The sequence below is a fragment of the Protopterus annectens genome, chromosome 13.part0 (assembly GCF_019279795.1).
Source record: "Protopterus annectens isolate FY-2018-M chromosome 13.part0, PAN1.0, whole genome shotgun sequence".
NCBI lineage: Eukaryota > Metazoa > Chordata > Ceratodontiformes > Protopteridae > Protopterus > Protopterus annectens.
In genome coordinates this window covers 593980877-594008271 of record NC_056747.1, presented here as the reverse complement: position 1 = coordinate 594008271, position 27395 = coordinate 593980877, and positions in this window count along the sequence as shown.

Below are 27395 nucleotides of genomic sequence, written 5' to 3'. Positions count from 1 at the left end.
TATCGGTCAGTTCAGTGTATTTTGTGCCATTCTGCACCAACTATGAGCAGATCTGAGCATTGCCACTTAGATTCTTGACATAGCTAAAGAATGCCTTGTGGTTATCTTTGGAGTCCTTGGCAATTTTTCTTTTGAAGCTCGCACTGCATGATTTTATGAAGGATTGTAGTTTCTTGCTGATACTGATCAGGGATGTCTTCCCTTCTTGGGATTTTACTCTTTTCTGTACTAGTTTCCTCCTTCTATTGTATAGCTTGTTTATGGCAGGGGTCCACCAGACTGGTTTTCTTTTCTTTGAGGAGTGAGTCTTGGTTTTGCTTGGGATAGCATGATCCATGCATTCTTGTAGGTGCCCATAGAATGCATTAGTAAAAGATTTTGCAGCTTGGACAGCATTATCCTTTAGCATGGGGGCTTTGAAGCTTTCCACCTCGGTCTTAAGTAACGTAACATTTGCTTCTGAAATGTTTTTCATGGTGGTTCCTTGTGTGGGGGTGGGGGCAGAATGTGGATATCCAAAGTGATTTGTTTATGGTCAGATCTAACCAGCAAGGGGTTGACCTCCAGTGTGGAACACCGGTCACCCATGTTGGTGATGACCAAGTCCAATATGTTGTCACCTCTGATGGGAATGTTGACCAGTTGATCCAGGGCTTTGAGTTTATAAATTCTAGGAAATGTTGGGCAAGGGAATTAGTACTTGAGTAGTTCTCCCAGTTAATGTTTGGGTAATTGAAATCACCCAATATTAGGGTGTTTGGTAGGAACTTTATGTTTCCCAGTGTTTCCAGAAACACGGAATGGGCATCCTGGGACATGGTGGGTGATCTGTAGCAAGTTACAATTTGAACTGCAGTTTTGCCCATTGTTAGTTGCATGTGGATGATCTCTGAAGCATCGTTTTGTGCCACTAACCTGGAGGTGTGGGTATCCTTGATGAATATGTATATGCCCCCACCTTTTGTATTTAGGTCCGGGTTCTGTGGCTGAAATGTATGGTATGCGTTGTAGCCTGGTAGTGCTGGGGTGCTCTTTGGAGCCTTAAACCAGGTTTCTGTTACTGCACATATATTGATTTTCTCCATACTGAGGAGTGCCTCGAGTGCGTGCATTTTGAGGTTTAGACTTCTGGGACTGAGTAGCATTACCCTCAGTTTTTTGTTACTTGTGCTATTTATGGTGGTAGGTTTGTCTTTTGAGCCTTGCCTAAAAAAGGCACTATGAGGGTGGCAAGAGCTTTGACCAGTATTCAAAAGCCTAAGGGTGACAGGTGCAAGCCATCTCTAGCAAAGCAGTGTGGCTTGTTGAGCACGTCTTCCCAGGTGGACAGACACTGTATCCCCTTTGAATGACACCAGAAGCTTAGCCAATTGTTGAAATTGATATTTTTTTCTTTATACCGTGGTATCATTCTTGGTGAGGGCAGGATGCTACTCAGAGTCAGGGTCATACCGGCCTGGGCTATGTGATCAGAGAGCTCTTCCATATTTCTTTTCATGTAGTCCAGGGAGGTATGGCTCAGGTCATTCACACCAACATGGACAATGACAGAGTCATGTTTGTACTTGTTCTGGAGTGACCTAAGTGCTTGTGTTATGTGTCGGATCTTGGCACCCGACAGGCATCTAACAGTAACCTTCTCCTTATTCAGCCTAGTGAGTGGGAGGTCAGTGTGCCCGACTATAGAGTCACCTATTACTAGTATGTTTGGTAAGTTATTTTGCCTTAAGGGCTGTGATTGCGTGGCACACTGGTTTTGTGAAGTATGTGTTTCATGGTTTGTGTTGGGGGGGGGTGGAGGTTGCTTGGATGTCTGTTTTTTAGGTCTCAGAGGTTCTAAATAAAAATGTGCAAAAACAACAAAGTATGTTTTCATGTATTTATGTGTGTTTTTTGCTGGTGCTGATTTAATGGGTCTATGTGAGACTGGTGGTGTGATGCAAGTATTTCCCTTCTCCTCTTGACTGTCTGATCTAGTCTTGGGTTGAGAGAGCTTAGCCTCCAGTTGGCTGCATAATTGCATCTGTCACATGTTTGGTGGTAGGAGAAGAGGGTTGTCTGTGTACATGAGGCAGTTTTAACATTGCCTCAAAATGCCCAGAGTCACCAGTTGGACTGGAGAGTACACCTGAAACTGCCCTTTGGACATGCCTGGATAGGTACAGTGAACTGTTTTACTGAACAGCTGGTAAGGTCGAATAGAGAGCCTTGTCCTTCTGTACAGTATAGTGGTGTCTAGTGCTAGGGTTTATAAGTGCTTGCTATGAGTTTTGAGCAAGTGCCGGGCTGAGAAATGAATGGCTTGAGTGCTTAAGTTGAACATTTGTCTAGTTCCAAGAGAAAAATTGAAGAGGAGACTTTGTGTAGCCGTGAATAGTCATACCCTAGCTAACCTGTGCTGCCCTGCATGCAAATGCATTTTTTATAGCAGGGAAATGAAAGAGAGAGAAATTAGCCCAAAATGGCCAATACGCTACTAATTTTTGGGCTGAAACTACTACCCCAGTGACAGATAGGCTGCTCAAAGTTTCCTCTCTCACAGGTGAGCAGAGGAACTTCCTTCTATCCACGTAAGGTATGGGCAAACAGAGATTTGTAACACAGCCCTGAATTCAGCACTAACCTGAAAACTGGATTATACTAGCTTAGAAAGGTGGGAAACAAGTATATTTTTTTTCAGGAAATAAAGCAGATACAATCAAAACAACACTTTAAATGTACAGAAAAGGATACTTATTGTTATATATCTCTGATCAGAGTTGTAGTCAATGCCCCTAGTAATAAAGTAGGAAGAAACACAAATACAGTTAAAGCAGATGAATAAAGTGCAATATATATATATATATATATATATATATATATATATATATATATATATATATATATATATATATATATATATGTATATATATATATATATATATATATATATATATATATATATATATATATATATATATATATATATATATATATATATATATATACATACATATATATATATACATACATATATATACATATATATATATACATATATATATATATATATACATATATATATATATATATATACATACATATATATACATATATATACATATATATACATATATATACATATATATACATATATATACATATATATATATATATATACATATATATATATATACACATACATATATATATACATATATATATATATACACACACACACACACACACACACACACACACACACACACACAAAACAATAGAAAACAAACAAATTTAAACAAGTTACCCAATTAACCAGAAAAAAGCTGAAAACCGAGACCTGTTTCAGCAGTCTTCAATCATACAAGTTCTAACTGCACACTCCTGCTACTAGGATGTAGGGGAACCTTCTCCAAAAAAAGATGGCCTGGATCAGTGCTCAAGTTATACAAACAAAGCTAGATTCAGCATAGACCTGAATCTGGTCTATGCTACAGCAACAAGGCATACCAATTTCAGAAAGAAACAGTTCAAATAAGTAGGCACAATAAGCCTGTGACCAGAAATTTCCAGCTCAGTAGGGAAGAATCCAGCCTCTCCTCCCACAAGAGTGCACACCACAAACCTTGCTTAATGTAGAATAACTGGCCTGAAGCCCAAGTGCTTAAACCAGAACTAATATACTTTTAAAATAGCAGACACTGAGCCTTCAATCAGCAATTCCCAGCTTAAAAGGATGTAAGCTACCTGTCCTGCCACAACAGGGCAGACCACAAACCTTCTTAATGTAAAAGAACCGGTATGAAGCCCAAGTGCTTAAACCAAAAGCCTTAGAATAACAGTTACAATTTAATCAGGCTACTACCAAGCAGTAATAAATGCAGTAGAATAAATAAAACTGAGTACTTTTAAGAAGAGGCAAAACCATAACAAAGTAGGAGGAAACACAAATACAGTAAAAGCAGATGAATAAAGTGCAATTTTTTTTGTTTTGTTAGTAAAGTGCAAGGAGAGAGGAGGGAAGAACCTAAGTTGGTTGGCCTTCTCAAATCTTGTCTCTGTATTAAGTAGAGTGAACACTAAACTCAGAATATGATCTCATTGTACTCAGTTAAGTAAGGAAATGGGATGGACTCAGGAGGAGTGTTCAAATACAGACTTACAGGAGGGACGGGCAATTCCAGAGCCACCAACACTATATTCAGTGAAACACACAATTAGGTGACAGAAAAAATGAAATACAGTACTATTAAACCTGCAAGTTTGCACTTAACTTCAGCTTTTAATGCAGGTGACTGTAGCCAACCAAGTCTCTCAGAAGTTGAGCATAAAACTATGAATGATTTCATTCATTCATGAAATTATAAATGATTTATTTGGTCCTATTGAGAATTAATTACTAATGGAGATCTCTAGAATTGAAGAGAGTGCTTTACATTCTGTTGAATAAAAAAGTGTAGCTGCTGATTACTCTGCTATGTGTGAACAGATAAAGGCACTGGAAAACAGATTAATTGTGACTAAGAAGTAGTTTGTACGTGATCTTAAAGAGTTCAACAGGGCCATGTTTTCTATTGGCCCAAAAATGTTAAAGCAGATGCAAACTTCAGGGGTCATATTGCTTCAGATATAACTGAAGTCTCGTTTGTTCAACAATCTATTTCTACTGAAAATGTGAGAGCATTTCCACAGTAAATACATCTGCTCATAACGAGACTGTTATCTGTTTCCATTGGAGAGGCAATTACAGCCTTAGACACCTTTGGCGTTAATGCGACTGAAAATGTAAATGAAGTTGTTCATTTTAAAGAACAGCCTGTGAGATCTAATGCAAAAATGTTGAACGAACAACCTGGAACCTCTAGTGATTTTTTGAAGCAGAAAAAGTTGTTTTGAAGCTTCTGCTTCAAATAGCTGCTTTCCCTCGGCTATTGAAAAAAGGCAAAACTCAGACTCAGCAGACGAGCAATGTCTGAAACTTGTAATGCCAGACAGAAACCTTAGAACAGCCTATTAAGGTAGGACTAACTACGCACAGTCAAAAGACCTGAATACACATGTTAATGTTGGACATAATGTTTTGAATCTTTCAAATGTTATTTTTTCTGATGTTGAATTGTGTTTAGTAAGGGATTATAATTTATCCCTTCGGTAATGGGGAATTTGAATCAAGCTCTAAATGAGCTACAGTTGTTCACTAGGAAATTTGATTTAAGATTGATATATAAAATACTGCTGGTATAGAAGAGAGTGTTTTGAAACATCCTAGTATGCTTGTACCTTATAGTTCACCAAATGTCAGTATGTTTTTGACGATGTGCGAGAATGAACTTTATGATTTATTTAAGAATAGTAATATGAAAAAAATAATATGTCAATATGAATGTTCTTGAAAGAGAAGCTTTAATGAATTTAAGTATTAGGAATAACATTATAGTGAAACAAGCAGATAAAGGAGGTGAAATTGTTATTATGGATGTTGAACAGTATAATTCTTTTATGTATGAAGTTTTATTGGATGAAAAAACTTTTAAAAGGATTGATATATCTCTGTATAATAATATAGTTTATAGAGTTAAGTCTTTTTGTTAATGGAAATGAGTATTACCCCAGAATTGTATAATTTGTATGTTGCTTAACCAGTATGTCACTTTATATATTGTTTGCCAAAGATACACAAGAATGTTAAACACACCCCGATGAGACCTATAGTGTCTGGCTTACAATGGGCAACCATGGCCATTTCAAAATACTTGGAGAATGTTTTATATCCCTTATTGAGTCATTATAAGAGTTTTATTAAAGACTCTAACAATCTGCTGGGTGATTTATGTTCCTTTTTTCATACTAACACATTTTAACTATGTTATGGTCACTCTGGATATAAAATCATTATTTACAGTTATACCCAATAATGTTGGCATTGAACATATTAGAGAAATTTTGTTAAAATATAGTGGGTTCTCCACACAACAGATAGGACTTGTATGTAGGATGTTAGAAATAGTTTTAGAAAATAATGTTTTTTCTTTCAACAATGAATATTACTATCAAATACAGGGAGTAGCCAGTAGCTAATAGCTATGGAAATCTGGTTTTGGTAAAATGGGAAGAACAGTATATATATATATATATATATATATATATATATATATATATATATATATATATATATATATATATATATAGGTCTACCTGATAATGCCGAATCTGCAAAACTCCGACGACGAGAACACCGAAAATCGGAAGATCCACAACAGAGACGATCCACAGTTAAAAGTCCCGACGCTGAGAACACCGACATAATAAGTTAAGTTCATAGGTAGGTACTAGGCTATCGGCCCTAGGGCTCATACAAGCCTAGCCAAAAAATGTACCCTGGCTTTCGCCACCCAAGAAAATTATTTTCCTGTGCCCCTGTCAAGCAGAGCCACAGAAGTGATCCCCGGGGTGAATTTCCCACTTCCCATCCAATTATCAAGATTTTTCTTAAAGAGTGCTAATGAGGAGCTCTGTTTGACATAGATAGGTAGTCTGTTCCAGAGTATGGGAAGTCTCTGGGACAGGAATCTATCCCTCCAGCATGTTCTGTTTATTGTGGTGACAAGGTTAAGGTCCCTAGAGCATGTAGCTCGGAGGGATTGGGATTTCTTTAAGTGGAGCACGTCCAACAGCTCTGGGTTTGACATAGCTTTGTATGTTAGGCAGAGATCGCCCCTGAGTAGGCGATATACGATGGAGTAAAGCTGTAGTTTTTTTGAGACAGTCTGCATAGGGTATCTGTTTGAGGCCAGTAATCCTCTTTGTGAGGTATTTCTGTGGTCTTTCCAGTTGTTGTAGATGTCTTGTGAGGTACATACCAAAAGGGGCGTTGTACTCTATAATGGGTCTAATGAGTGATGAGTAGAGGGGAACAATGACCTCTTTTTTTCTGGATGAGAATCCTTTTGTGATGAGATGAGCCACGTAGAAGGATTTCCTGACCACTGTGGTGATGTGATTATCAAAGGAGAGACTACTGTCCACCTGTGTCCCAAGGTCTCATCACATTTTCCGCATTAAGTAGACTACCAGCTATGTGGTAGTTCATGGGTACAGAGTTTTTACCAAGGGGATGACAATACACTTTTTGGCATTGAGCTTCAGGCCATGGCTTTGACACCAGGTATCTGTCTCAGTGAGGCCCTTTTGTAGTTTGTCCACATCATTAGGAGTTTCAATTATGGCTCCTAGTTTGCAGGCATCTGCAAACTTTGTTAGCCAAAGACCTTCTGTGTTGGCCTGCACTTCAGAGAAGTAGATACCAAACAGGAGAAGACCCAGGACTGAACCCTGTGGTACTCCACTTGTCACTGGTCTGATGTCAGTTTTGGAATCTGCTGCTTTCACAGTGTGGGTTCTGTCTGTGAGCCAGTTGGCAACCCATCTTGTGACATAGGGATTTATACCTAGTTTATTGAGCTTATCTATAATTCCAGAGTGGGGGATGGTGTCGAAAGCCTTGGCGAGATCTAGATAAGCTGTGTGGACCATTTTACCCTCATCTATGGCTTTGGTGACTGCTTCAAAGAAGTCAATCAGGTTTAGGAGACATGATCTGCCTTTTACAAATCCAAACTGAGTAGGGTCCAGAGTTTGGCAATTACCAATGTCTTTGTTTAAGAGTTCCACGATGATACATTCCATGACCTTGCAGACCAGGCTCATCAGGCTAATGGGGCGGTAGCTCCTGGGGTCCGTTGTGGCTCCCCCTTTGTGGAGTGGAATAACTGTTGCAGTGTGCCATTCAGTGGGTACAAAGCCTGAGGTGAGGCTATGATTGAACATGGTACTTAGGTAGGGTGCCAGTTCATTCTGTAGTTCATGTAGAACGCAGCCTGGGATATTGTCAGGTCCCATGGATGCTGTGTTCTTGGCTTTGGAGAGTGTGTTTTTTACCTGTGCAACTGTGATTATAGGAACTTTGCATTCTTCCGGTATAGAGATGGGCCCTCTAGGGGGTGAGAGGGGGGTAAAGTTAGCACTGAACCTATCTGCTAGGATGTTGGCAATATCAGTTGGTTCTGTATATTTAGTGCCATTATGCTGCAACTCAGAGCAGATCTGAGTGTTCCCATTTAGATTCTTGACATAGCTATACAATGCTTTGTGGTTGTCTTTAGAGTCAGTGGCAATTTTTTTTTCGTAACTAGCTCTGGAGGATTTTATGAGGGATCTCAGCTTCTTACTGAGGTTGACCAGGGAGTTCCTCCAGTCATGGGATTTTACTCTTTTTTGCAACAGTTTCTTTCTTCTGTTGTAAAGTTTGTTTATGGCAGAGGACCACCAGATTGGCTTCCTTTTTTTGGAGGATAACATCTTGGTTCGATTAGGGATAACATGATCCATGCACTCGTGTAAGTGCTTATAAAGTGCATTTGTGTAGGATTCGGCAGTCATACCTCTATTGTCCGTCTGCATGGGTGTCATGAAGTTTGCCACTTCTGTCTTAAAAAGTGTGAAGTTGGCTTTTGAGAAGTTTTTTACGATGGTTTCCCTAATTGGGGCTGGGGGTGGGATGTGGATGTCTAGGCTGATTAGCTTGTGGTCGGATCTGACCAACGAGGAATTGACCTCTGGTGTGGAACACCGGTTTCCCATGTTGGTAATGACCAGGTCTAGGATATTGCTGCCCCTGGTGGGGGTGTGAATAAGTTGATCCAAGGCATTGGAATTTATGAATTTTAGAAAATGTTGAGCAAGAGAGTTGGTACATGAGTAGTTTTCCCAGTTAATGGTGGGGTAGTTGAAATTGCCCATTATTTGGGTGTTGGGTTGTACCCTAATACTTTCCAGTGTATCAAGAAATGAGGAGTGTGAATCCTGGGGCATGGTGGGGGGTCTGCAGCAAGCTACAATTTGGATTGCGGTCTTGCCCAGAGTTAGTTGCACTTGGATAATCTCGGATGCATCATTCTGTGCAACTAGCCTGGAGGTGTGGATATCCTTAATGAATATGGACACGCCTCTGCCTTTAGTGCTTCTTTCTGGGTTAGGTGGCCGAAAGGTGTGGTATGAACTGAAGCCTGGTAATGCAGGGCTGTGCTCTGGAGCTTTGAACCAGGTCTCTGTCACTGCACAGATGTCAATGTTCTCCATTTTAAGGAGTGCCTCAAGTGAGTGCATTTTGAGGTTTAGACTTCTAGCACTGAGTAGCATTACCCTCAGATTTTGCTTGCTTGTACCTGTTACGGTGGTGAATTTGTCATTTGAACCTTGCCTAAAAAGGACATATAGGGGTGGCAAGAGCCTTAGCCAGTATCCAGAATCCTAAGGGTGACAGGTGCAGGCCATTTCTGGCAAAGCATCATGGACTGTCGATCATGTCGTCCCAGGCAGACAAATACTGGATCCCCTTAGAATGATACAAGAAGCTTAGCCAATTATTGAAGTCAATCATTTTGTCCTTGTACTGTGGGTGGTATCATTCTGGGTGATGGCAAGATGCTACTCAGGGTTAGGGTCATACCTGCCTGGGATACAAGATCGGAGAGCTCCTCCATGTCTCTTTTCATGTAGTCCAGGAGAGTACGTCTCAGGTCATTCACACCAACATGGACAATGACAGTGTCATATTTGTACTTATTGTGGAGTGACCTGAGTGCATGCATTATGTGGCAGATCCTGGCACCTGACAGGCAGCTGACAGTAACTTTCTGCTTGTTTAGTCTAGTGAGTGGAACATCAGTGTGCCTGACTATAGAGTCACCTATGACTAGAGTGTTGGGTACGTTGGGCTGTGGTTGAGTGGCACACTGAGTTTGTGGGCTATGTGTCATTTAGGTTGTGTTGGGGGGTGGAGTTTGCTTGCGTTTATGCTTTGGATGTCCCTGATGCTTGGGCAGGTTTTTATTGAGAGCCTGCACGAATGTAGGTGTGTGTTTTGTGTTTCTATGTGTGTGTTTTGATGGTGTAGGTTTTGAGGGACTATGTGATGAGTGTGGTGTGATGCAAGTGTTTTTCTTCTCCTCTTGACTGTCTAGTCCAGTCTTGGGTGAAGAGAGATTTGCTTCCAGTTTGGCTATATAAGTGCATCTCTCACAGGTTGTGGTGTTGGGTGGTAGGAGGAGAGCATTGTCTGTGTACATGAGGCAATTGTTGCATTGCCCCGAGATGCCCAGATTCATCAGGTAGACAGGAGAAATCACTGGGAGCTGACCCTTAGACATGCCTGGATAAGTGCTTATTTATTAAGTACTAAAACTGCTTTCCACTAGACAAGTGAGGAAAGTTGAGTGCTGTAGTAATTTGTAGCTTATGTAGTGCTTACAATGAGTTCTGAACAAGTGCTGAGTTCAAAGAAACAGATATGAGTGCTGAAACTAGAAAACTGGCTAGTTATAAGAAAAATAAACTAAGCTAGAAGGCTTCCCTCCAACACAGAAGGGCTTGGGGGCTCAGAAGCCTACAAGCAGTCTATACCACTTAACAGGAAAGGCTGGAAACAAGCTTAAATTTTTTTTTCTGTTTCCCAGATGCTCTCTTTGTACACAGTAGGAGTGCCTGAAATCAGAATATGATCTCACTGCACTCATTTGAATGAGCAAATGAGATGGGCCCAGAAGGAGTATCCAAACACAAATTTACAAGAGGGGTGGGCAGTTTCAAGGCCAGTAAGATTAACACCAAAACAAAAACAGGGAGGGTGGGTGGGAATAACTGAAGAGCAGAGTCAAAACTTCCAGTTCAGTTAATATTCCTGCAACACAGTTAAATCAATTTAAATACTGTATTATTTGAAAAAAGTGCAGATAAAGGTACTTAAATTCTCTTATACATCCAGGTGAATAAAGTTAGATCTTAGCCGGCCAAAGCTGAGGTTTTTAAGCAGAAAATATTTCAAACTGTACCACTTAAATAGGCAAGGACAGGAAATCAAAGAATGTGGCTACCCCCACACCTGCAATTACTAACAAATAATAAAACTCAAGCAAGCACTGACGGCAGAGCAGAGCCAAAACTTCCAGTTCAGTTAATATTCCTGCAACACAGTTAAATCAATTTAAATACTGTATTATTTGAAAAAAGTGCAGATAAAGGTACTTAAATTCTCTTATACGTCCAGCTGAATACAGCTAGATCTTAGCCGGCCAAAGCTGAGGTTTTTAAGCAGAAAATATTTCAAACTGTACCACTTAAATAGGCAAGGACAGGAAATCAAAGAATGTGGCTACCCCACACCTGCAATTACTAACAAATAATAAAATTCAAGCAAGCACTGACTGAAGAGCAGAGTCAAAACTTCCAGTTCAGTTAATATTCCTGCAACACAGTTAAATCAATTTAAATACTATATTTGAAAAAAGTGCAGATAAAGGTACTTAAATTCTCTTATACATCCAGTTGAATACAGCTAGATCTTAGCCAACCAAAGCTGAGGATTTTAAGCAGAAAATATTTCAAACTGTACCACTTAAATAGGCAAGGTCAGGAAATCAAAGAATGTGGCTATCCCCACACCTGCAATTCCTAAAAAGTAATAAAATTCAAGCAAGCACTGACTGAAGAGCAGAGTCAACACTTCCAGTTCAGTTAATATTCCTGCAACACAGTTAAATGAATTTAAATACTGTATTATTTGAAAAAAGTGCAGATAAAGGTACTTAAATTCTAGTCTTAGATTAACATAAATTAAAGTCTGGGGTTAGGGGAAGATTAAGTGAGTTGGGGTTAGGGTGCGTGTCAGGTGAGTGTGTGATAGTGACAGACTGTAGGGTTAGGGGCAGGTTAAGTGACTGTGCAATAGTGGTGGACCTTAGGGTTAGGGTTTGGGTTAAGGTTAGTGCATAGATAGTTGTGTATGTAAGGTTTAGTGTAGGTTTGTAAGGTTTTTGGTGTGCTTGTGTTGTGTGTGTGCTTTATGGACAGGGGATTTGTTTTGTTTGTTGATTGTCGGGATTGTGGTTTGTTGGGCATGTGAAGTTTCGTGTTTTTGAACTTTCGGTTTTGTGGTGTCGGTGATTTCGCTGTCAGTGTTTTCGCGTGTCGGTGTTATCGGGTAGACCCAATATATATATATATATATATATATATATATATATATATATATATATATACATCTCCATAGGGGCTCTATTAGGCATGACCTATAATAGGAATATTGCGTTTTATAGATGCTTTGTAGACAATGTCTTATTTTTACGGGCAGGTGGAATAACAGAGCTACAGAATTTTGTTGTACATCTTAACCAGACTATGGATTTTCTAAAGTTTGATATGAAATTTGCTTCTGATAGAACAGATTTCTTTAGATGTTAGCTTTATATGTACTGAGGACCAACTACACACCACTGCCAATAAGAAGAATGTGCAAGCTACAAAGTAAGTACATGCAGGTGTAGTAAATAGCCAATTTTTAAAAGCCATCAGACTTAATACAACTTGTTTAGACTTTGAAACAGAAATGGAAAATGTGGCTATAGATTTTATTCAGAGGGGATATAATGCTAAAATTATAGGAGAAGCTAAAAAAGAAGCTCTCTCGATGCATTCTAGTATTGGCAAAGCATATCTTTTAGGGAATAATTCTATAAATAGTCAAAGGAATAGTAATTATTCAAGGTGTACTTTGGGTTATTTAACACAATACAATAGGTTTACTAGTAGTATTAAGGAAATAAAAAGGAATTGGCCTATTTTACAGTCTGTTACTAATATTATAATATATAAAATATATTTTAAAATATTATAAAATATAAAAAGAAGCGTAATCTTAAGCAACTATTATGTTATAAAGATCTGAAGAGAAGGGGTGGAAGTCATTCTATAATTACTAATAAATCCCTTGTCATGATTGTAGTTTTTGTAAGTATTTAAATGTGGGTAAAACTTTTATACGTCCATACACACAGACTGAATTTTACTTTAAGGTGTTTGCTACCTGTAATTCAAAAAGTATTGTGACTTTTAACTGTGAAGAATGTCCTAGTTTTTATATTAGAAAAGCTAACATTAAGTTTAAGGAATGAATAACTTCCCATCTCTCAGAAATGTATAAGAAAGTAGAGACTAATGGTTTGTATAAGCACATTCACGAAGCAGTAGAACAGCATACATTTAAGTTTAGAGTTTTGGAAATTATCAGTGTTGGAGATGCAGGGGGTGATATAGTGAACAAAACCGAGTTAGCTGAGTGCAAGTGGAATAACTATTTCAGTGCTGTTGTTTCCCCTTGTTTGAAATGCAGTTAGCAGTATAAAACTTATGTTAAAAGAAAAATCTTGTTGCATATGATATACTGTTCTTTAAAAAAAAAAAAAAAGAACTTTTAGAGAATTAAGTAATCAGGCTGGCTAATTTGTACTAATTATACTGTGCTATTTTAGAATATAAGCTGTGAGGAAGTAATGTACTGTGAACACTGAGAAAGAGCTGTGTGCTTGAAAGCTTTGTACCTGTATATACTTTTTTCAGCATCCGTTTTACTTTTTTCAGCATCCATTTTATTAAAACAGTTTTACAGTGTGATGTTTGGATTTGGGGTTGTTTTTTAGGAGTTGTTTTTGCACACATTTTTTAAGGATCTTAGAGATAGGGAGAGTATAGCGATAGGACGAAAGTTGGAGACATCAGTTGAGGGGGCCACCTTTATGAAGAGGAAGGATGATTGCTTTTTTCCAAAGACAGGGAACATATGATTCTAGAATTAATCTGTTGATCAGAATACTAAGGAGGTAGGCCACAGCATCAGCAGGGATTTTTAAGAATTTGGCAGGAGTTTTATTGGCTAAGCTTGAACCTGGTTTTAATTTTAAAAGGAGATTTTTATTGCAAGAGATGGGGACAGGAGAGAAGTTAAACTGAGGTTATGGAGCATGTTGTGAGAAAATTGAGGGTAGGCTATTAGTGCTTGGAGTGCTGTGATTCAGGGTTTGTGAGGTATTAATGGGATGATGCAGTTGTAGGATAGAAATATTAGGAAGAGGTGAGAAGGAGGCAGCAATGTTTGCAATGGTGTATATAAGGTAGGCATTGAAGATATTGGCTATTTGTTCAGGAGGCATGTTGAGTTGTGGGCAGGGATTAGGTTTGGTGCCAGGGTATAGGAGATTATGGATGACCAGAACATTTGGGGGTTATTTTTCCTATTTGATTGCTGATTATAGAAGTACTGCCATTTGTCTTTAGAGATGAGTTTTTCAGCTTGATTTCAAAATGAAGATGAGCATTCGTTTAAAAGGAGAGTTTTAAGACTATTCCAATTAATGCTTTTTGGGATGTTGTTTAAAGTGAGGGGTTTAAAAGTTTGAAAGATTTTGGACAATTTTAGTATCATGGACTTTATTAATGGAGGACTAGGTATGGACAGCAAAGGTTGGGAGGTGGTTACTAAGAGTTGGGCATAGTGCATGAAGTGGTGTATTTTGAGGGGTCAGTGACTAGAATCTGGTCTAAGATTTTGCATTCATTGTTTTTTGTCATCATACCTAGTAGGGGTGGCAATAAGTTGGGTGAAGTGAAAGAAGTTTATGCTAAGGTAGGAATGTATGGAGGAAATGGAAGCCCAGTCAATATTCATATTACCAAGTATAATATTTTTTTTATGGTGGAAGAAATCCAAGAAAATATATTTTCAAAGATTGTTATTTCCAGTAGGTATATAAATGACAATAATACAGAGTTTTTAGAGCTATTAATATCCAAAAAGGAAATCAGAAATTTAGCATTTTGGAATTGAGGGATAGAATGTTTGAATTAATTGATGCTTAACGTATTGGGGGTAGATTATTGCAACACCACCTCCTTTTTTGTTAATCATATCTGCTCTGATTATATTGAAGTTTAGTGGGAAAAACTCAGGGTCCTGAATATAAGGTTTTAGCCAGGTTTCTGTAATGGCTAGGATATTACTTTTGTTATCAGAGAGCCAGGTTTGGAGTTCAGAGGATTTATTAGATACTTTGAAAGTTTAGAGTAGTAATATGAAGAGTTTTTGGACATTTAGCAGAAATAGTGTGAGAGGGGGAGGAAGCATCGTGGGGCCCAGGGTTAGGGTGGATGTCTCCTGAACAGATGAGGGAAGAGAATATGTGGGAAAAAATGGTATGCAATATAAGATAGTTTATTGCAGATATAGTGGGGAATGGAGTCAAAGGGATTGAGAGAATAGTGTAAGGAATAGTTGGAGAGGATAAATTTGTTTGCAGGAAGAAGCTAGTCTATGTTATATAGGCTGGGGCTAATGTTAAAGTAGAAATCTTGTGGGGAGAAGGTGGAGCAAGATGCATAGTGTATACATGGACATAGTAAATGCAGATTTAAAGCTGTATTTAGAGTGAGAAGAGTGTTAAGAAAAGAGAGCATAATGACATGGAATAGTGCAAAAGGGAAGACATATTGAGGGATACAATAGGGGCAGCAAGTGATAATTGCTTGACAGGAAGTATGGAGGAGGGTAGAGGAAGGGAATTGGTCAGAGAGCAAAGGGATGTAGATAAAAGGATACAATTGTAATGAAAGAGGGGTGGATGGGAATCGGGGTAGGGTAGGGGGAGCGGAGTGAGCCAGAGCAAAACATGGGCAAAATGAATGGGTTGCACTCCCCCTTGGACACTGTCAGCACAAACAAAAAAAAATCTACAGCTAAGTAAGACACCTGTTTCTTAATGTTGTTATATTCTATACATCAATATTATCATTGCTTCAGCACAATTTGAAATTCATAACAATCTTCATTATATTCATTGCTTCTTAAATCTTTAACATCTCCACATACTTTGATTTTCTAATATTGTGACAGGAATGAACCCCATTCCACATACTTTGATTTTCTAATATTGTGATAGGAATGAACCCCATTCCAAAGTCAGGAAATTACTAAAGTTCATGAAATTAGTATTGCTTCTGCCTGACATTGCCAAGAGTGTTCTTCCCATCACCCACAATGTACCAGGAATGGTTTTCTTCTGCAATTCATACAGGGACACATGTATTGGTAGCATCTTTAAAATAGTACACTTGTAAATTATTTTCTATTATTCCTGTTGCTCCATGGAATTGTCTCAGTTTCTTAAACATACATCACTCTTTCTGCTTGCAAATCCCGGTATTTTATGACTTTGTACATCTCAGTTACTACATTATAATAACTGGCTGTAGCTATTTCAACAATTAATGCTACTTTTTTTGTCCTTTTTTGGACTATCAGATCTGTTTTTCTTGTATCTAATTTAACTGTTGGTACTGAAAGACCCCAGGTGATCTGAACTTAAGCCTTGTCAGTAATGCTTTGCTTCTCATATTTTGTTTCCAAAGCTTCTCTGCTTCATGAATATTGTAGTGTTTGCACAATACCCAGTCAATAGTCTTGCAATATTATTTCATTATGCAGACCCCTCAGCCATGAGTGCATCACATCCAGCAATAAGATATGGAACTGCTTCAAGGTGCATTTTACAGACCCTTCGTCTGTTTCTTCCTCCTTTTCTTGCAAATTACTTACAGTAGCTTTTAAACTCATGATCAATCATACGATAAAAAATCTCCAATCACTAAGTTTTTTAAAAAGCTTCCAAAACAATCATCATACTGGTTAAAACACATTCAAATAAAGATTACCTTTCCATAAAATAAAAAAATAAATCAATTATAAATACTCAAAGTAGACCATAAAATAAAACATTTGAGAACACCATTATGACACATAAAAGTAAGACTCACTTTAATATAGCCACCTTAAGTTTTATAATGCTATTTAAAGAGACAGCTACATTTAACCCTGGTGGTTCATGTGTTAAGCCACACCTTCCAAAGCAGCTCTCAATATTCTAGGGTACTTTCACAAGGACCTCCACAGGGGGGCCTTCCCATCTTTTCTAATATCAAAAAAGAAACTGTTTGTTATTATAAACCAATTTATGTCTATAATGAGTATTACATTCATTTTTAAATCAGAATAATGTTCATAAATCCTTTTGGAAAAACAAACCTGTTCAGTGTTTCCACATAAAAGAACTTGCAGTAATCCCTGAAAGGTAAATATACTACTATAACCATCTTGGTCTTTCAGTCATTTACATTGAGTCATTTTTGTCATATCATCTTCATAATCTTTACATAATTTTCATTAGCAACAGCTTTATCATCTGCATGACATTTTAATCAACTTTATATTCATCACATCATTTTCATCTTCTACATTTTTCTACATCTTTGTCATCTTTACTGCATTTTCATTGTCACTTTTGTCATCTTCATCATATTATTTCTAGTTTTACCTTCACTGTCACTGTCTCTTCAATTGCAATCATCATCATGGCTTCACCTTCAATGTAACTTCAACATCATCTTCTTAATTATCTTCATCTTTGTTGTCATTGTCTTTATCACATCTTCATTGTCCTCTTCATCATGCATTCCTCATCTTCACTATCATCTTCATTATCAGCCATCATTGTCATCAACATCGAATTTTCCAGAAGTTTTCATTCTAGCACTAATCCATTTAAACACAGTTTACTGTAGAGCTACCATGGAGATTGATTCACATTTCTGTAGCATTTTTCTTAAAAGCGATTAACCAATGATAGACAACTTATTTGTGTTATCTTTCTGTTATTATATGGTATGTGAAGCATTATGCACTTTACAATGAATATTTCTGTTCTGTTTTGTTTTGCTTTTATAGAAATATAACTGTACTTTTTTATAGAATTGTCTGTGTTGTATTCATGCACTAAAATCTGCTAGAGACTACAGAAAATATGTATCAGCTGTAAACTGTCAAACTGTGCTAACAATTTCATCAGAAGGGTAGGTCACATAAAGAATCAAAAAGCAAAGGACCACTGCCCACCCTATAGGAACTACAACACAATTTTACTATACTTAATGAACAATGTTCCAATGAATTAACTGAAGTTAAAGCTATGCATTTTAAAGTCTGAAATCATACTTCACACAAGAGTATAATTGTAGTAAAAACTAAAGGTAAAAAACTAGAACAAGATATTTAATTTTTTATGTGTTTCCTCTAAAAAAATGCTACTATTCACATTTTCTGAGAACTTGGTATTCCTGATGCCTGCTTCCTGGTCAGTCCATAACTTCCTCTGATTCATTTGCACACTCTAAAATCAGAATAAGTTCTAATAACTTATGTCTTGGGAGGTACTGAATTCCCCTGTGTGTCTGGGTCAGCATTTTTTTTTTTGGAATAGGAAACATTTTCTGCTGTTTGCTTTAAATTAAATTTTGTCTTGTGCTGACATTGCTGTAGAAAAGTTTGACATTACTATTAAATGTTTGACTTAAAAATAATTACTTCGATTCGTAATGCTGTCTTTAGCAAACTTTTTATACAAATGTTTAACATCAAATTAATCTACTTTTGTATGCAATCTCAAACTGATGGTGCTGTACAACACTTGACAAAGAGGGTGCCCCAGCTGAGAAAGCGATATGAGAAACCCTTCACTTTTAGGAGACAGCACTACTCACTGCACCACTGTGGAGGAAGGAGATAGAAAGATGGGGGAAATGTGCTGGGGAAAGAGAGAAAGAAAGAAAGAAAGAAGGAAATGTGATAGGGAAAAAATGAGAAAAAGACAACATGGTAGGGGACAGATACAGGAAAAAAAGGAATCGTAGCATGGAACAGAGAGAGAAGGGTGGAAATGTAGTGGTGAAGAGTGAACAAAGGTGTGAAATGTGGGGATGGCAGAGAAAGTAGGAAATGTGAAAAGAGAGAATGAAGGGATAGACAAAGAAGGGCATGGGACAGAAACTGAAAGAAGGAAATGTTGAGAGGGACTGGAATAATAAATGAGGTTTGGTTACAAACCAATATGTCCAGGGACATCTTCAGGTGGTGGTCAGGTAGAAATAGTAATGGGAATTAAGAGGGTAGGGGGAAAAAGCTAGTTGGGGGAGGGGATGAAAGGGTTAAATGGGAATGTAGGAAGATTGTGAGGAAATTACGTAAGTATAGGGAGGGGCTTTATGGGTTTTATGCAAGTGTAAGTGTGTAAGGAATCACATTTTGGTGTGAGCTTGTTAAGGCAAGAGATATGTCCAAGATGACCTGTAGGTATTCTTGGAGAACAGGTAGGCCTTGTGTTATTGGTTGGTGGCTGGTTGTAGAAGACAGGTGGTCTGTATATATATATATATATATATATATATATATATGTTTTTTTTTTTCTTTTCTCTTCCTCAGTGCTGGGCTTATGGAAATGTGTTATGGCTATAGTGGGATGACAGGTTTTAACAAAGTAGTAGTCCATGTACAGATGTTGCACCAATGTTGTTTTTAAAATAAATAAATAGAGAGAGGAACAGAAGATGAGAAATGGTACAATATTTAACAATTTTGTGAGGCTATAGGTCCAACAAGGGAATTACGTGTCATTAAGAGTGGTCATTTTCATTGGTGGGTGGTTTAGATTGTTTTGTTGGTGATAACAGAACTCTCTTGACCGGGTTTGAGATTTGTTGGTAGTGGTAGACTATGACAACCATTCTCTGATGTAATTTCCTCAGTTGAAGCTACAAATGGCTTTTTGTGGGTTCTGAGAGGGGTAGAGTAATGGCTGCATCTTTGCATGTGCTGTGTGGTGCTACCTGTCAGTGGAGTATGGCTGGACTTTTTGGCTGTGCAGATCATCACAGAGGATCAGATTTTTCCATGATCTAGACAGTGGTGTTTGTGAGAGAAACCAAAATGGATGTCAGCAGTGGCACATTTAAAATTATCTCTGTTTCCATTGACAGTCAGTGAGTTTGGTTTCAAGCCATATGAAAAGATGTAACTTTACAAGGTAGTAAACTACGAATTCTAAAAGGAGCTGACCTTCCTCATCTCTCCCCATCCACAACTGTTTTTTCCACTTGGCAGTTCTGCTTATATTTCTTTGTCATGGCAGTATGATTATTATTTTTTCATATCTTTACACATTGTATGGTGTTTTAGTAACAGTGGGCTTTAAAGTTCACACAAATTGTCAGGTTATTATGTGCACTCTCCAGTTCCAGTGGATTTTCATTGTTCATTTTATTTTGTATTTGTGCCATTACACTTTTTTTCTAAAAGGGTAATATTGTACATATCTTAGGCTTCAGCCTTTGAATATAGACTGGGATTTTCTTAAAAATAGGAGTATTTTTTTAGCTTTCTTATGCTTAAAATATATGCTCTCTTCTTACTATAAAAGTATATGGTTGGTATTGTAACTTTAATTGTAAGGCTAATTCTCACTCGAGCAAGGAAAAGACAAAAGCTTTTTTTTTTTTTTTAATCTTTTGTCAAATAATTGTCTGGATTGTTAATGCAGACACACCACTGATGATATGGTGTGATGCAGACGGACAATGATACATTTTATTTACTGCAATTTTGTCTGTATCGTACAATGTTATCAGTACTGTATCTTTTCTCCCCACACAGAAATTATACTGTATCTGTAAGATAGTACATGTTTGTATATACACACACACACACACACACACACACACACACACACACACACACACACACACACACACACACACACCTGCATGCATGAAATAAACCATATCAATCCAAGTATATATTAAAGATAGGTCACAATACAACTTTCTCACAGTACAATAAAATTAGTGTCCAACACCAGGGATACAAAAAATTCCATTTATCTCACTTGTTGCTATTTTTGTTGGTAGGTGGGGTATTTATTTATTGGTTTTATTCTACACAAAGGTACTGCATTTGTGGAAAAAAACAGCAAGTGTACAATATGTGCTTCTCCTTCCTACTTTCTTTCAAGATTAAAAATAAAATCTAAGAAACCGCTAATGTTATACTTACTAAGAAGGTAAACGACTCTAGTGCTAATGCTAGCATGATATCGGATTCTGTGTCTAAATTACTTTCATTCATCAAAGATAAGGGAATTCTTGCCATATGTCTGCTGATCTAGAGAAAAATAATAGTCTGTGTATAAATATAGCATATTTTGTTGATAACTAAATGCTGAAGACTTTCTCTGATTGCGTATGTAACATCGCAATGGGTATTCTGGTGTGTTAGCAGTACAATCTTCTTACATTTGAGTTTCAGACTTATTCAGTGAAAGCATGGTAACACAAATTCTAGTATTTATTGATAATTCATGCCAATGCAAACCCATTATTTTATCAACTTTTTAAGTTTTGTAAGGACAGCAATTACAATTATGCTTGAGAATGCCTTTGGCTGTTTTTTGTGGCCTGGCCTGATTTTGGAGATAGAAGTCACTAAATGATGACATACATTGAGCCTCAGATTTTAAGGAAATGTGCACTAATGCTAACTTTTAGATGGGAGGTTTGGGGGCTCAACTCAATGCAGTCATTGTTGGTTTGGGTAGTGTGGGTGGGTGATGGTATGCCCGAGGTAAGCGGTGGTTAGTAGCATTGTTGTTTGACTTTTAATGTGGGCTCTGTCGAGTGAGAATGGAAATAGTTTTATGGAATGTGGTGGGGAAATCATAGAATCTATTTGCTTACAGTGGAAGCATCTCCCACTTGATGGGATGACTAGCTTTGTACTGTAAATGTTGAAGTGTAGTAGTTGTCCTTTCCTGGGTTCACTGGGAAGTCAGGCAGTTGTGAGGGTGGATATGGGGCTTGTGTATTGCTTATTCTATCTCCCTCTCTTTCATAGGATTTACAGTTGTCTTTTCTTTGCACATGGCAGTTGGTGGCTCAAAGGAAGTGGTCTCGACAGGTAATGGATGCTGCTCCGGTGGATGTTCGGGCCATAGGAACAGTGTGCAATGATGTCACAGAGGATTTCAATGAATGGAGACTCAGTATAGATGATCAGGATTAGACAATGTTGCAGGTTTGGCAAAGCTCCTGCTTGACTGAAGATGAAGAAAGTCATCTGGAAATGAGTGCATGTTTGTATGAGTTCTAATACTGTAAAGGCTAATAAACTAAAAAATACCACTTCTGATGTTAATTTGGCGAATGTCATCTATGTAAGTTGGTCATAATAGTGTGTGGGAATAATTTTTTGGGGAATCACCCTGTAAGGTAATCTGTTACAATAATTTACATTAGCTACATCTGTTGGGAATACATTGGTTAACCACTTGGGTTAATTTTCTGGGCTAGCCTGTTTGTAATTGCAGGTTCAGGCATGAGAAATATGAAGATTCGGTTGGGAAAACGATGTGTAGTTTGCAACAATACAGGGGTGATTTTATATGCAACTTTTGGGGTTTGGGATAACAATATGGGAACAGCTGCCCCTGTTTTTGCCTTTGTCCCACTTTTGTTGAGAGGCCTACTTGTTTATGGCTTTGTCCAGATGTTTTGTTCTAGGAGGTTGAGAGGTACATCTTGCATACACTTTTACTTTTCTGTGATGGTAAATGCTGCTAATACATGCAAACTTCTCATCTGAAACTTGTAAGTTTGGTAATGTTATGGGGGGTTATATTAGGTAAAGCCTCCCTTTTAACATTGATGCCATTGCAGGCTCAGTAATCTGTTGGCAGAAGTATGGAATGGTTTAATCTTCTTTGCCCTGATCATTGTCTCTCCTTCCATCTCACAGATGAGGAAAGCTGCCACTTGCAATGTGGCCTAAATAGGTAAAAGGTGGAACACTTCTAATTGCCCACTAACAACTTTAACTAGGAAGCTCATAGGATGGTTAAAATATGATAATTTTATTTATAGAATGTGTCTTGTTATGAAATAATTCAATTCTATTTACCATTGATATCAGTTAAATTGTTAACAAGGAATGTGTGATGGACTTCTCTGATGTGGCATGTTTAGGAACATATAGTGTCCATTTAGAAAAGATCCATTATGAAATGATGGTCTACATCACAGATGAGGAGAGTTAGGATGCGTCTATATATGCATGCATTGGGTGCTGCCCCCCATCTCAGATTGATGCATGTTAATGTATATGCTTCTACAGGAACATAGTCTGTGTGGAAGGTGTGTTGAAGTGTGTATTCAACCATGTCACGAAGGTGTATGCGATGAGTCACATAATAGGCCATCTGTGATGTTGTCACAGCCCATTGATTCTGTGCAATTTGCCTGGATGAAGGCAAGACAGTGCATACTGGCTAGCTTCAACTGGCCTAGGGTTTGAACACCATCCCCCAAGCAGGTATTGAGAAACTCTCCCAGCTGGGGATTAAACCTTATGTCACTAGATGGGTAACTAATTGGCTCTCTGACAGAACATAAACTGGGAAAGTTGGTGAATCAACCAGTACCAGTAGAGCTGTCACCATCTGTGTACCCCACGGATTTGTGCTTGGCTCTTTACTGTTTGAAATCTATTTCTTGAGAGTTCAGGCTACATTATATAGCTTTTTGCTAACTGCAATTGCTGATTCTTGTATACTGGCTGCAATCATTGAGCACACCTATGATGATAACATACTACAGGAGAGGCTAACACACACAAATGATTGTTGACAAAGTCACATGGTCTGTAAATAAATGCAAAATGTGTGTTTATTTTGTCCTTCGGCAAAGTGGAATTCCTGCTAATTACAGCATTAACAATCCTGCTCTACTGAAACCCAGTGATGCAAGCACTGGGAAAACAAATACATAGCAATCTGATCTTCGACCACCAAATGTCCACACTGGTATTAAAAGTCTATGCTGTGCACATCATAAGTTATGCCATTATATTCATATCTCAGGAGTATATTACAACACTGTACTTGAAAACTCATCAGAACACTAATATAGTATAATGCTGTGTTTTGCATGTACCTCACCAAACACATGCAAGCAGGGATTGTTCAAGAAAATACAATGCATGCAAACCATGCCATATTATATGTGGATAGATTGAAATCCATGTCACTGTAATCTGTATTTTATAGGATGAGGTGACTTCTCTCTGACCTCCAGGCCAGTCTCTGACCCTGCCCTAGTGAAAATAGTGCACACCCACAAATCAGATATAGCTGATTACATTAGCAGTATCAGGTGAGGTGAATATGGCAATAACGGTGTCCCACATGCTGGTGTAAAAGTCTCTCCGTAATGTCAATCAAGTACACACAACCCCCCAAGTTGACTGCAGTAAGAATAGAACCTCTACCTAAGTACAGACTACAAAACTCAGTACTTTATGCTAGCACCACAGCACAAGTCAGACTTTTACAAGGCTGCAGGACAACTTATACTAGATGACATCAGCAGGGCATGTTGGAGAGAAGATGTTGGGAGACCTGCATAAGATAAGCTCATAGGAGGTTACTAGGCTAATGGCCTTATGGCATTTACAAGTCTTGCGGTGAAAAACACAAGTATCTTATTGAGCATAGTTAAATGGTCACTGTTAGCAGAACTTTTTTGTGTTCAGCACTAACTGCAACTTTCCATGAGGGACATAGGTGTAACCCCAGGGGTGAATTTACAATCACCCATCCAGTTATCAAGGTTGCACTTGAATAGTGTCATTGAGGAGCGCTGCTTCATGTGCAGTGGGAGCTTATTACAGAGGAGTGGCAATTGCTGGAAGATATATCTGTCTCCCCAGCAAGTTCTGTCACATGCTAGATTGAGATCTGTGTAGCAAGTTATTCTTGTTCCCTTTGGTTTGCCGATGTCCAGCATTTCTAGTAGAGCAGGGACTGCTCTGTAGGTCAGGCATAGGTGACCTCTCAACAGCCTGCATGATGCTAAGTACAGTGACAGGTCTTTTAGTCTTTCCATGTATGTTCTGTGTTTGAGGCCTTGGATTCTTCTGGTCACAAACCTCTGTGTTTTGTTCAGTTGCTGCATCTGTCTGGTGAGGTACAGACAGAATGGACCATTGTAATCAATTAGTGGTCTGATAAGGGTCAAGTACAGTGGAGCTATGACCTCCCTGGTTTTGGATATGGATGGCCTTATTTATGAGGTGCACAATGTAGAATGTCTCTCTCACCACTATCAACACATAGTGATTGAAGTGTAGCTTGCTATCAACATATTCACAAGTCTCGCAACACTGTGTTTGAGCTTACAGAAGTGCTATGTATATCATAATTAGTAGGGGTACTTCATTGCCAAAGGGACAATGAGGCACTTTTTGCTGTAAGGTTCAGTCTATGAATTTTGCACCAACCATTTGTCTCTGTTAGTTCTTTCTATAATATGTTAACATCATTGGGGGACTCTATATGAGTGCTCCCAGCTAACAGTCATCTGCAAGTCTTGGTAAGCCACATGCCATCTACCTTTGCCTGGAGTTTAGAGAAACAGTTTTAAAACAGTTGAGGGCCCAGCACAGATCCTTGTAGTATTCCATTGATAAGTGGTCTAGTAGCAGAGGTGCAGCTCCCAACTTTGGTAGTGTGCATTCTGTATATGAGCCAGTTGGCTATCCATCTAGTAATGTATGGATTAATCCACAAATGGGAGAGTTTCTCTATGATACCTGCATGGAGATAGTGTCAAAGGCAGTGGATAAATCCACATAGGTGGTATTCCCTGTTATTCCTCATCCAGGTCTTTGGGAACATTATCAAAGAATTCAATAAACAAGACCTAACCTAGACAAAATGAAAATGGGTCGGGTCAAGTGTGCTGATGGTCACCTATGTCCCTGTGGATAAGTTCTATGATGATTCCTTTCATAGCCTTGCAGATAAGGCTGTTTAGGCTTATGGGTCAATAGGTCTACTTCTGCATGTTACCAGATTGATGTGCATTGCATATCACACAACAAATATTTTAGTGTATTTGATATATGTGTGAAAAAAGTACTGAAATAACAGGGTTACAAGTACTTGGGGGGAGGCAACACATAGCTGTATTGTAAATGTGTGACATATTGTTAGATAAGGCCTTCAGTTTGTTATGTTTCCACATGTAATTTCATCTCATAAACAGGAAATGGACACTAAACAGCACTAATACATAGTAATATTTATACTTTCATTTCTCAGTGATCAGCAGGTTTGTGCAATGGTTAGCAAAGTATTTGCACATGTGAGATACACATTTTGATTATTTTCCCTGTTTGTGCATAGTTAGGCAGTGCACAAATATTTGAGAGTTAGTATTCAGTCTATGAAACACACCTGCTGCTTAAATGACTCTATGACAGCAGGGGTAAATGCATTGATACATTTCTGAGCCCAGATGATACTGTGTTTCGAATCCAGGTGCATCTAAGACTTTTAAATAAACAGTGATAAATATTTTTTTAGAGTACATGTGTTGCTGTGCTTTGGCATAGTGCAGTGGGGTTAAGCAGCATTGCACGGAGGTAACCAAGGCATTGTACCACCACTCACCATCACTTGGCATTGCTGCACGATGCAAAACTCCACACAAACATATAGGCCAAAAAGTGAAGGGATCCGTTGCTTTCTCTACTTGTGTGTGTTGTGTGTGATTTAATTTTTTGACCAGATTATAGGTATTATAAAAGCGGAGATAGGAAAGTGGTAAACTGCAGAGCAAACAGGGGGAAGAAATACATGAATGCGCATGAGGGAGGGAGAAAATAACCATAGCTATTCATTTTTTCAGCAGTCAAAACTGATCATATGTGCAGAATATTAGCTGAATTTAGACTGTCACCTCCAGAGAGAGGGGTGACAACATAATCATGCTGTATAGTCAATTGGACCGAATCAAATTTGTCAAGAAGACACATGTGAGAAACAGGGCTATGTATGGGCTGATTTTTTCTCTTTTTTATTGTGGGACAGGTGCCCTTTTTTTTAATTTCAGTAAAAGAAGACTGCTGTGTGAGGGACGTAGGTATGTCTGGGTCAGGTAAGTTGGGTAGGTGAGGAAGCAAATGCAAACAAACAAGACCAATAAGGCAAGAGACAATGATGGCGAGGGACACAAAAGGTTGGGGTACATCATGACTGGGTTGAGGGAAGGGACAACACAGGCTCATGTCCATCAAATCTGGAGACAGTGAGAATAGAGTCCTCACACACTGGTCTATCACTGTCCCCTTATTCCACTGATGGCTTAAGTGCTCCATGGCTTCTCCTCCTATGAACCATAATGGAGAGCAGCCACAACCCTATGCACCAACCCTGGCACCTCCTGGCAGTTGTTGAAATCACCACCTCCATCACTGCTCCCAGAGAGTACCACTGCACCAGCTTCTGGGGCAGTACTACCTGAAGGTGCGGGTAGTATAGGGATAACTAGAGACAGTGCTGATATGTTGGCTCCCAGCTGTACTGGGCATCAGTTCTGGAGCCTGTGGGGCAAGGGCAGGCAAATCCATTGGGGTTGGCCTACCTCGCTGGGCTATGTAGGATTTAGTGATGTGGTACACAGATGACATGGAGCCATTTTGATGACACATAATATTCTCGACTCACTGTGATAACTTAATAAGCATAGTTAGGTTCCCGATGTCCCCACTCTGGGTGGTGGGTAATGAGCGTTGTTCGTTCCCACTGCAGCCATAA